The sequence below is a fragment of the Xenopus laevis genome, chromosome 6L, assembly GCF_017654675.1.
Source record: "Xenopus laevis strain J_2021 chromosome 6L, Xenopus_laevis_v10.1, whole genome shotgun sequence".
Lineage (NCBI taxonomy): Eukaryota > Metazoa > Chordata > Amphibia > Anura > Pipidae > Xenopus > Xenopus laevis.
The window spans coordinates 158,945,694-158,954,627 of record NC_054381.1 but is presented as its reverse complement, the minus strand read 5'-3'; positions in this window follow the sequence as shown (position 1 = coordinate 158,954,627).

The following is an 8,934-nucleotide window of genomic DNA, read 5'->3' as shown; positions in this document are numbered from 1 at the left end:
GAAAAACCCATGTCCCACTGAGACACATTCAGTTACATTGAGAAGGAAAAACAGCAGCCTGCCAGAAAGCATTTCTCTCCTAAAGTGCAGGCACAAGTCACATGACCAGGGGCAACTGGGAAATTGACAAAATGTCTAGCCCCATGTCAGATTTCAAAATTGAATATAAAAAAATCTGTTTGCTCTTTTGAGAAATGGATTTCAGTTCAGAAGTCTGCTGGTGTAACACTATTAACTGATGTGTTTTGAAAAAAACATGTTTTCTGATGACAGGATCCCTTTAAATACTGTAGTTTTTCCTTCTAGCTTTTGCCAGCTTCTAGGGAAAGATCAATGATCAATGATCTGGTTGCTATTGGGAGTAGAGGACCTCAACCAAAAAATTGGGGTGCTAAGCACATACAGTATTTAAAGAAGGGTAGGGCGCCTCTGTCTTTAGGGCTGTTAGTGCCTTGGTGGGCCTTCCTTTTAAACCTGCAGAGACAACTTCTTGGGTGTTTGGGTGGCAGAAGGGGTCAGAGTAACATAGTAAGTTAGGTTCAAAAAATACACACGTCCATCAACCTTTTAAGAGTCAAGAGTGGCAGACAAGATGAAGAGGCTAACGTCAGAGCAAGTGGTCAGAACTGAAAATACACCGATGACCCCCCAGCAACTTCCCCTTGGTCAATTTATTAAGGAGGTCTTGGCTGCATTGGACTATGGAGTTTTAAAGAGCAATCCAACTTGTGTATCAGCACCAAGTTCTAGCAAAGATCAGAGGACAGTGGTACTCGGATAAGGTTGATGAGCAGCAATGCACAGTTTGTGGGACTTTAGCACTTCTCTTTTAAATACATAGCTAATGTTAGATCTATATACTCTTCAAGATTCTTGCTTGGGGACCTTATGGTTATATAAATTAGTTGGATACAACAATATGTGTCCATTGCAACCTTCAAATTTAGAATAGTAGTGTCTTCTACTAAACCACTACTAGAACATTCCCTTTAATAAAAACGTTTATAGATTGGGTTGGTGTTTTCATGTCTCTCCCTACTTTTTTAAGGATAATTTGCCTTAATATGTACCAGGGCTGCTCATGAAAGTGATTACTGTGCTTCTATTTTTTTCCTGCGATGCAAAGTTTCTAAGCATATTCCTAATTTGATTTGTGAGATTAATTATGCAAATAGGATCAATATTAATTTAAAAGACAACCATTTTCTAGAACCAAATTTGATTTGCCAACTCATGCGCGGCCCAGACCCACAAATCGATATCCAAGGATTCCTGTTTTCTTGGGATGGCAAATGGAACCTAATTAATGCAATTATTGCGTGAAATAAATTGAACACATGACAGCGGATATAAAATCATTTTTTCGGGACTGAGTTTGTTTTCTTTTTAGTTTTATTTAAAATGGCAAAAAAACGCTTTTCTTTAGAGGGAAACTATTCCTTGTTTGTGAATAGGCTTTACGCCATATTTTTGTGCAGAGAGCCTTATTTATTTGTATATTCATATTAATTCAGACATGGGAATCTCATCCATAGACTAATAAAACAGTGACCATTATAAACTATACTATATTCATCCTCTCTGCCACTGGAAAATTCAAACCATTTTTTGTACTTTGCACCCTGCCTTTCAGGGGGTAAATGACGTCTAAGATCATTAGAATGTATATATGTGTAAAGTCCCTTTAAATTTAAAGGGAAAATATGTTGACCAACTTAACATGCAACAAATATATGGGAAGTTGAGTTGAGCACCTCCACCATGGTTCATATTTCTTATATGAATGTACACAGAAAACAGGGTTTCTCAAAAAATGGCTGCCCTCTATAGAGATGCATTAGTGTTGAGCTACAGCTTTGCTTGGGATTTCCTGGCACTTGCGCTTCTCTTCCACCTAGTGCTTCCCTGTTACTAACTTCAGTGGTGGTACCTTTTGTGGGAATAGTTAAAAGAGACCATTCTTCTACTGACTCACCAATATAGTTTTGAAACTGAGTAGTAGTAGGCATCCTTTCCTCACTAAGATATTCTTCTGCAAACGTTGATCCTTGACCCAACTTCTGGAATCTGAACTTTATTGCCTGATGGGACCTGAGCCTGCTTTTTCATTTGGATTTAGATTAGTTGCCTGGGCTGTCCTGGCACTTGTGTCACTCTTCCACCAAGTGCTTCCCTGTTACTAACTTCAGTGGTATTATTAAGAGAGACTATCCTTTTACTGACTCACCAATATAGTTTTGAAACTCACCAATATAGTTAGTGTATGATGTTCCTCTGCAACCAACAAGTTTAGAGGAGCCATTATGCAGTATGAAAGTCTGCTCCATCTGTAGTTCTAGGGCATTTGACAAAACAATGTTGCTTAGCCTGTCTATATAAGCCATATGATACTTTTCAATATCATTTCTAGCTGCATATCCATTTATTTGATCTACCATTTACATAAGTTAATTGTTGTAGGCATCCTTCATCACAGGGTTTCCAACAGATTATTTATAGGAAAGAGCATCATATCATGACTGTGGGCTCGTAAGAATTTGAGTAGGTGTCCTTTCCTTGCTAAGAGGCTCTTCTGCATTGACCCTTGACCCAACTTCTGGATTCTGAACTTCATTGACTGACAGGACCTGAGCATGCTTTTGCATTGGCATTCAGATTAGTTGCTTACCTGTTACTATCAGTGGTATCTTCTGTAGGAATTAAGAGAGACTTTCTCATCCTTCTACTGACTCACCAATATAGTTTTGAAACTGTGAACACAAATATGTTCCAACCAAGAGAGTTCCCCATAGAACATGATGTCTACTTCTTGCTCAGCAAGTCCTTATTTGGTTATTATTGTCCATGCACATAGGCCTCTTAAGAGACATGGCACAGTTAGTTTAAGCATCCCCAGATCTTCAAGTTGAAGATAGAAATCCAGTTCACAAACTGTTGTCTAAAATTGTCTTGGTCAAAGCAAAACCCAGCTTTAGGTGATGAATAAGATTCCGTACAGTGGTCCTACTGATACCAGGGGTCCTACTGATACTTTCTATCACAATATGTATTTGGGGTCTATGGGGCAATATAACAAATGGTCAGGCTTACTTCCATAGAAGTACAACCAGCTCTGTGCAGGGTATTAGATGATTGTTCCTTTTTAAATGTAATTTTGTTTTTGGTGTATCTGGGGAATAACAATATTAAAATTCAGCTTTTAATGTCAGGCAATTAGAATTGTTCATGTAAGGAAGATTAAAAATTAAGACAGATGGATTTTATTTGAATAATAAATAATAAAGTAACTGAAATAATTACATTGAAATGTCTTGCTATTCAATCATGCAGCATGGCCCAGGACCGAACAAGAGGGCACCTGCAAAGTTCAAGTCATGAATTGAGTAGTATGGGATTAATTGAGTCAATGAAAACAGCGGATTTAGGATAACTAAATTTCAGTTCTGAATTCTTTATACAGCATTATAATATATAGTTACTCCTTCCCATGATACAGTCTACTGTGAGTAGGAAGGTGCACAATCATTGTGTTAAAAATAACTCCCCTATAGGATAAACATTACTTACACATGGGCCAATGAATGAAAAAGGTGCCCAGACAGTAGTGAGCAGTGTCACAGTATTCACATTGTATTAGCCAATAAGGACACAACACTGAAGACACTGTGGAAATATTTGGAAAACAGTTACAAGGACATGGAGCAATAATGGTAATCAATCATGTTGGTGGCACTCTCTTTTGGGGCTTCTCATCCAAAGTGTAGTCAGTTTTCAGTTCTTTAAGGCCCCCATACACGGGCAGATATAAGATGCCAATAGATTAAGTCAGCAGCCCATTGCCCATTGTATGAAGGCCCTCCGACGGGCTACTCCAATCGATATCTGGCTGAACAGCCAGATGTTAATCAGCCGGCCTTAAAAATCCCATTGGATCGAGGACCGCATTGGTTCTTTGATGAGGTCCATCCGATCACCCATTATGATCTGATTGTTGGACCCTTGTATTGACTTCTCCTCCTTCTACAGAACTGGTGGAAATCATTTATTTCCATTATTAACAAACCTATATCTGAATCATTTTATTTATTTAATGTTTCCTACATATACACCTCTGTACATTAAAATAAATGCATTTACACAATAAAACATGAATGTACTGGTATTGGATCCATTATCCAGAAACCCGTTATCCAGAAACCTCTGAATTACAGGAAGGCCATCTCCCATAGGGGCAAATTTACTTACCTGCGAAAATTCACAAGTGCTGGTTTCACGTACATCGCAACACTTCGCCAGGCATAAAGTCACCTGGACAGCGCTAATTCACGAAGATCCAAAGTTGCGCACAGGTTACTGAACGCTTGTGAAGTTGCGCTAGTGAAAATACGATCATCAGTTCGAAGTTACGCTAGCGTTGGCTAATTTGCATATGACGTGCAGTTAAAGTACAATGGTCGTATATGCTGCAGTAAATACATTACATTACACAAGGCCAGGGAACCTTAATAAAATTATATAGAGGTGTAATATTGCCCTACACATGTGCCCACTGTATAGTTTAGGTGTCATATGTTATCAAATGTAGAGGGGAAGGAGGCTACCCCAAAAAAATTTTTTGCTCTTTTTCAGCCTATCACCCTGTAAAAAAGGAAAAGACGCCGGCGTTTTTTTGGGGAAAATTTCAACTTTTTTTTGACAAACTCCTTTCTACTCTATTGCACTTCGCTATGAAGGCAAGTCTGGCGATAGAGGTAACGGTCAGTAAAATCAAAAAACATAGTGAATTTCCGTAGTAACGCTCTTTTGCCAGAGTGAAAATTCGCCTGGCGTTAGAGTGCGAAGTTGCGCCAAAGTCTATCTCCTTCGCTAGCATAATTACACCAGCGCCCCTTAGTAAATCGGCAAAGTGCCAAAATTACGTCATGCTGGCGAATTTTCGCCAGTGTTAGCCACTTCGCCCTTTAGTAAATTTGCCCCATAGACTCCTTTTTCTGTGTAATAATAAAACAGTAGCTTGTACTTGATCCCAACTAAGATATAATTAATCCTTATTGGAGGCAAAACCAGCCTATTGGGTTTATTTAATGTTTACATTTTCTAAATTTCTAGTAGACTTTAGGCATGAAGATCCAAATTACGGAAAGATTTTCTAGTAGATTCAAGGGATGAAGCCCAAAGTACAGATAACTGATATCCAGAAACCTCTAGGCCCTGAGAATTCTGGATAACAAATCCTATACCTGTATACACATTTTGATATGCTTTGGTTTTGTTATGCTTTGTATTGTTTTAAATTTTAAACAAAAATCTCTATACCTGTATACAATTAAATTCACGATGTTTAAGTGTTGAGACTCAAGAGGAAGGAGCTTACAACCTAAGGGGCTAATTTATTCATATCTGAGATCATGAATAATGAAAAAATTGTAGCAAAAACCACTAAAATCTCAAATTTCTTTGAATCTGAGTTTTTCAAAAATGAATTTTTAAGATGGTGATCATCGGATTGATACGAGCTGAAAGCTAATCTTGTTTAAGAGCAGAAGTCTGGTCAAACTTGACCAGCAATATGGATAGGGTCAATATGTCCCTGTAAGGTGTGTCCTTGAGGATACAACGGTGAGAGTTGATACTCAACTGCAAAAAGCCACAGTATTTTTAGTTTCTTAGTTGCCTTTCCATGGGCAGTTACCCATAGCAACCAATCAGTGATTGGCTTTTAAAAGCCAAATGCAGGTAGAACAATGAATGCAATAATTTGACTGGTTTCCACGGATTACTGCCAAGGGGCAAATTTGCCTAATGTTGATAAATGAGCTCCTAGAACTTTACAAAAAAGCCCTGCCCATAAGAAGACAATCTCTGCATGGGATAGAGGGCCTTGGAGGATACTGTATGTCCTTTTTCTGATGCATCTGGCACACACATATACGTTTAAATAAACAAAATATAATAATTCTGTGCACTAAAAGAATAGTTTTAGCCTGTTCCCTGTCCACGGCAGTCACCTCAACGCATTTATCCTCAATTACAATTTTCTACTTTTTCTTATTCAAGCTTCTCCAACAACAACAACTTGTAAAACCGCGAATTCCAAATCACACGTATAAACCATTTGCGGATTCCCAGATCATAAAGAAAAAGTTATGAAGGCAAAAGTCTCTGCTATTTGAACACAATGGTTTAGAAATATCGACTCGTGTTTGATTTAGATTTGCATTTCCCCAATCTGAGCGTTGACTACATATTAAGCAGCCTGGAGGCAATAAAGTCAGCGGAACTGTGCTGACTCCATATCTTTGCTTTTAATTTATACACTAAAGTCGTTTTAGTATGTGCCGTTTCAATGTGATTTTAGGTGCTATTGCGCAGAAATATGCTTCTTGCCATTTGGTATTAGAGATAGGCCGGTAAAATATGAGGAGTTGCTCTGCTCTACAGCCACTGGGAATAATTAGCTTATTTTTTATTTTATAAGAAATTTTATTAGATTATTTCAGACTTTGGCTTTATAGCCTTCAATAATATATTTCAAATGCGTATTTGTTTAAGCGCTGTTTTTCAAAGCAACAAGCTTTTTTGTTCCAAATCCCCCACTGAACGGGCTGTTGGAATAATCAGACGTTCGGCGGCACCATCTTGACTCGAGTCATTTCAAAGGTTTTACAAGTTGAAAGCAAATGGGCGTTACAGTGTTCGTGGAGAACAAATAAAAATATAATGCGGTGTTTGTCATAGGCTGCACAATTGCTTGTAGCAAACACTTTAACATTCAGCTGACAAAGACCATATCTTGAGTGGTTCTTTTGATTGCTCCTTGTATCTAGGAAGACTTTGTCTCTACACATTGACCTAAACTTGTGACACAAATAGAATGATGGGTGCTCCTTCTTTTAACTATTTCAAATCTATACTTTGTCCATGCCGTTGTCTTCCAGAATGATTCTTTCGTGTTTCTCCTCTGCAATGAAGATGTCTAGCTGTGTAAGGTTTTGTTTCTCCAACCACTGGAACAGTTTACTTGTGCTGCTCTAGGGTTTATAGATGAGATGTCAGAACAGTGGAATAAGGTGCTATAGGGGCATTCCAGGCCAGCCCTCAGGTCTTATCAATCCTCATTAGGTCTTGATCAGGAGAAGAGACCCTGATGTCCATCATTGATCTTTCCAAAAGATGTTTCCACCTTAAAAGTTCCCAGTCACCCAAACTCATCCCACCCCATTCAACCTCAACATACATAATAATCAACATGCCATCAAAGATCAACTAGCTGTAACAGATTTTCAGGGTTGGACTGGCCTCCCAGAGTACCAGTAGACAAAGATTCTAATTGGACCCAACAAATAAAAGCTCATGTCAGTCTTTTCTTATTTCCACTAAAGACTATATAACATTGATTACATTAAGTACTATTTACAACTATTTCTGCAAGAGTGGGCCCTGGATATCAGATTTGCTGGTGGGTCCTAGGAGGCCCAGTCCATTACTGGTTCTTTGTTGTACTCCTACAACACTTATTAAAGGTTGAATTTCTGCTTTTTAAAACCAAGAATAAACTCATTTTCTATGAAACCATGAATGCCATGAAAGTTATTAAAATAGATGGATTTAAAAGTATGAATGGAAAAAATGTGTTATGATCCGAATAAAAACATGAAAACTTCTAAAAACTTGAGTTTTTCTAACAATTACTAGCGGAAAAGAATCTAAAAACCTCTGGTCTGGTCACACAAGCAGATTTGGGGGAGATTAGTTGCCCCAGCGACAAATCTCCTCTTCTTCAGGGCGAAAATCTCCCCGAACTGCCTTCCCCTGCCCTCCGCCGGCTAAAATTAAAATTACATGGCCGAAGGCACAAGCGTTGCTTTGTTTTCCGAAGTCACCTGAAGTTGCCTCACGAGGAAACTTTGGAAATCGAAGCACCACAAGTGCATTGCTATTTTCATTTTAGCCGGTAGATTGTCGCCCCAAAGAAAATTTGCTGCTGTCGCTGGGGCAACTAATCTCCCTGAATCTGCTTGTGTGGCCAGACCCTAAAAGTCCAAATAGCTAAAACTAAAAGTCCAACAGAATCAGAGCAGATCCCATTGACTTCTCTAGAATAACGACTTTGACTTGCCAAAGTTTTGGATCAAAGTTTTTCATTGTTTTTTTACACTTTCCTGCAACTTTGAATTAGTTGCAATGAAGTTTTTGGGATTAACACTTCATAAATCTTGAATTTTTGGGTGCAAATTCACTAACTGGCGAAAATTCGCCAGCGCTGGCTTTGCGCACATAGCAACACTTCGCCTGGACAACACAAATTCACGAAAATCCGAAGTTGCCCACAGGGTACCGAATGTTGCCGAAGTTGCGCTAGCAGTTCGAAGTTACGCTAGTGTTGGCAAATTAGCATACGGCGTGCAGTTAAAGTACAATGGACGGATATGCTGCAGCAAATACATTACATTACACAAGCCCAACTAACCTTAATAAAATGATATAAAGTTGTTATATTGCCCTACACATGTGCCCACAGTTTAGTTTAGGTGCCATATGTTATCAAATGTAGGGGGGAAGGAGGGAACCCCAAAAAAAATTTCGCTCTTTTTCAGCCTATCACCCTGTAAAAATGAAAAGTCGCCAGTGTTTTTTGGGACTTGGAAAAATGTTCAACTTTTTTTTGAGGAACTCCTATCTACTCTATTGCACTTCATCTGGTCTGATGTGGTGAAGGCAAGTCTGGCGATAGAGGTAAAGGTCAGTAATATCCGCATCAAATTCGCCTGGCGTTAAAGTGCAAAGTTGCGCCAGAGTCTAATCCTTACACCAGTGACCGTTAGTAAATCGGTGAAGTGCCGAAATGACGTCACACTGGCGAATATACACCAGCGTTAGCCACTTCGCCCTTTAGTAAATTTTCCCCTTAGAGTTTGGGAGAAATAAAAAAAA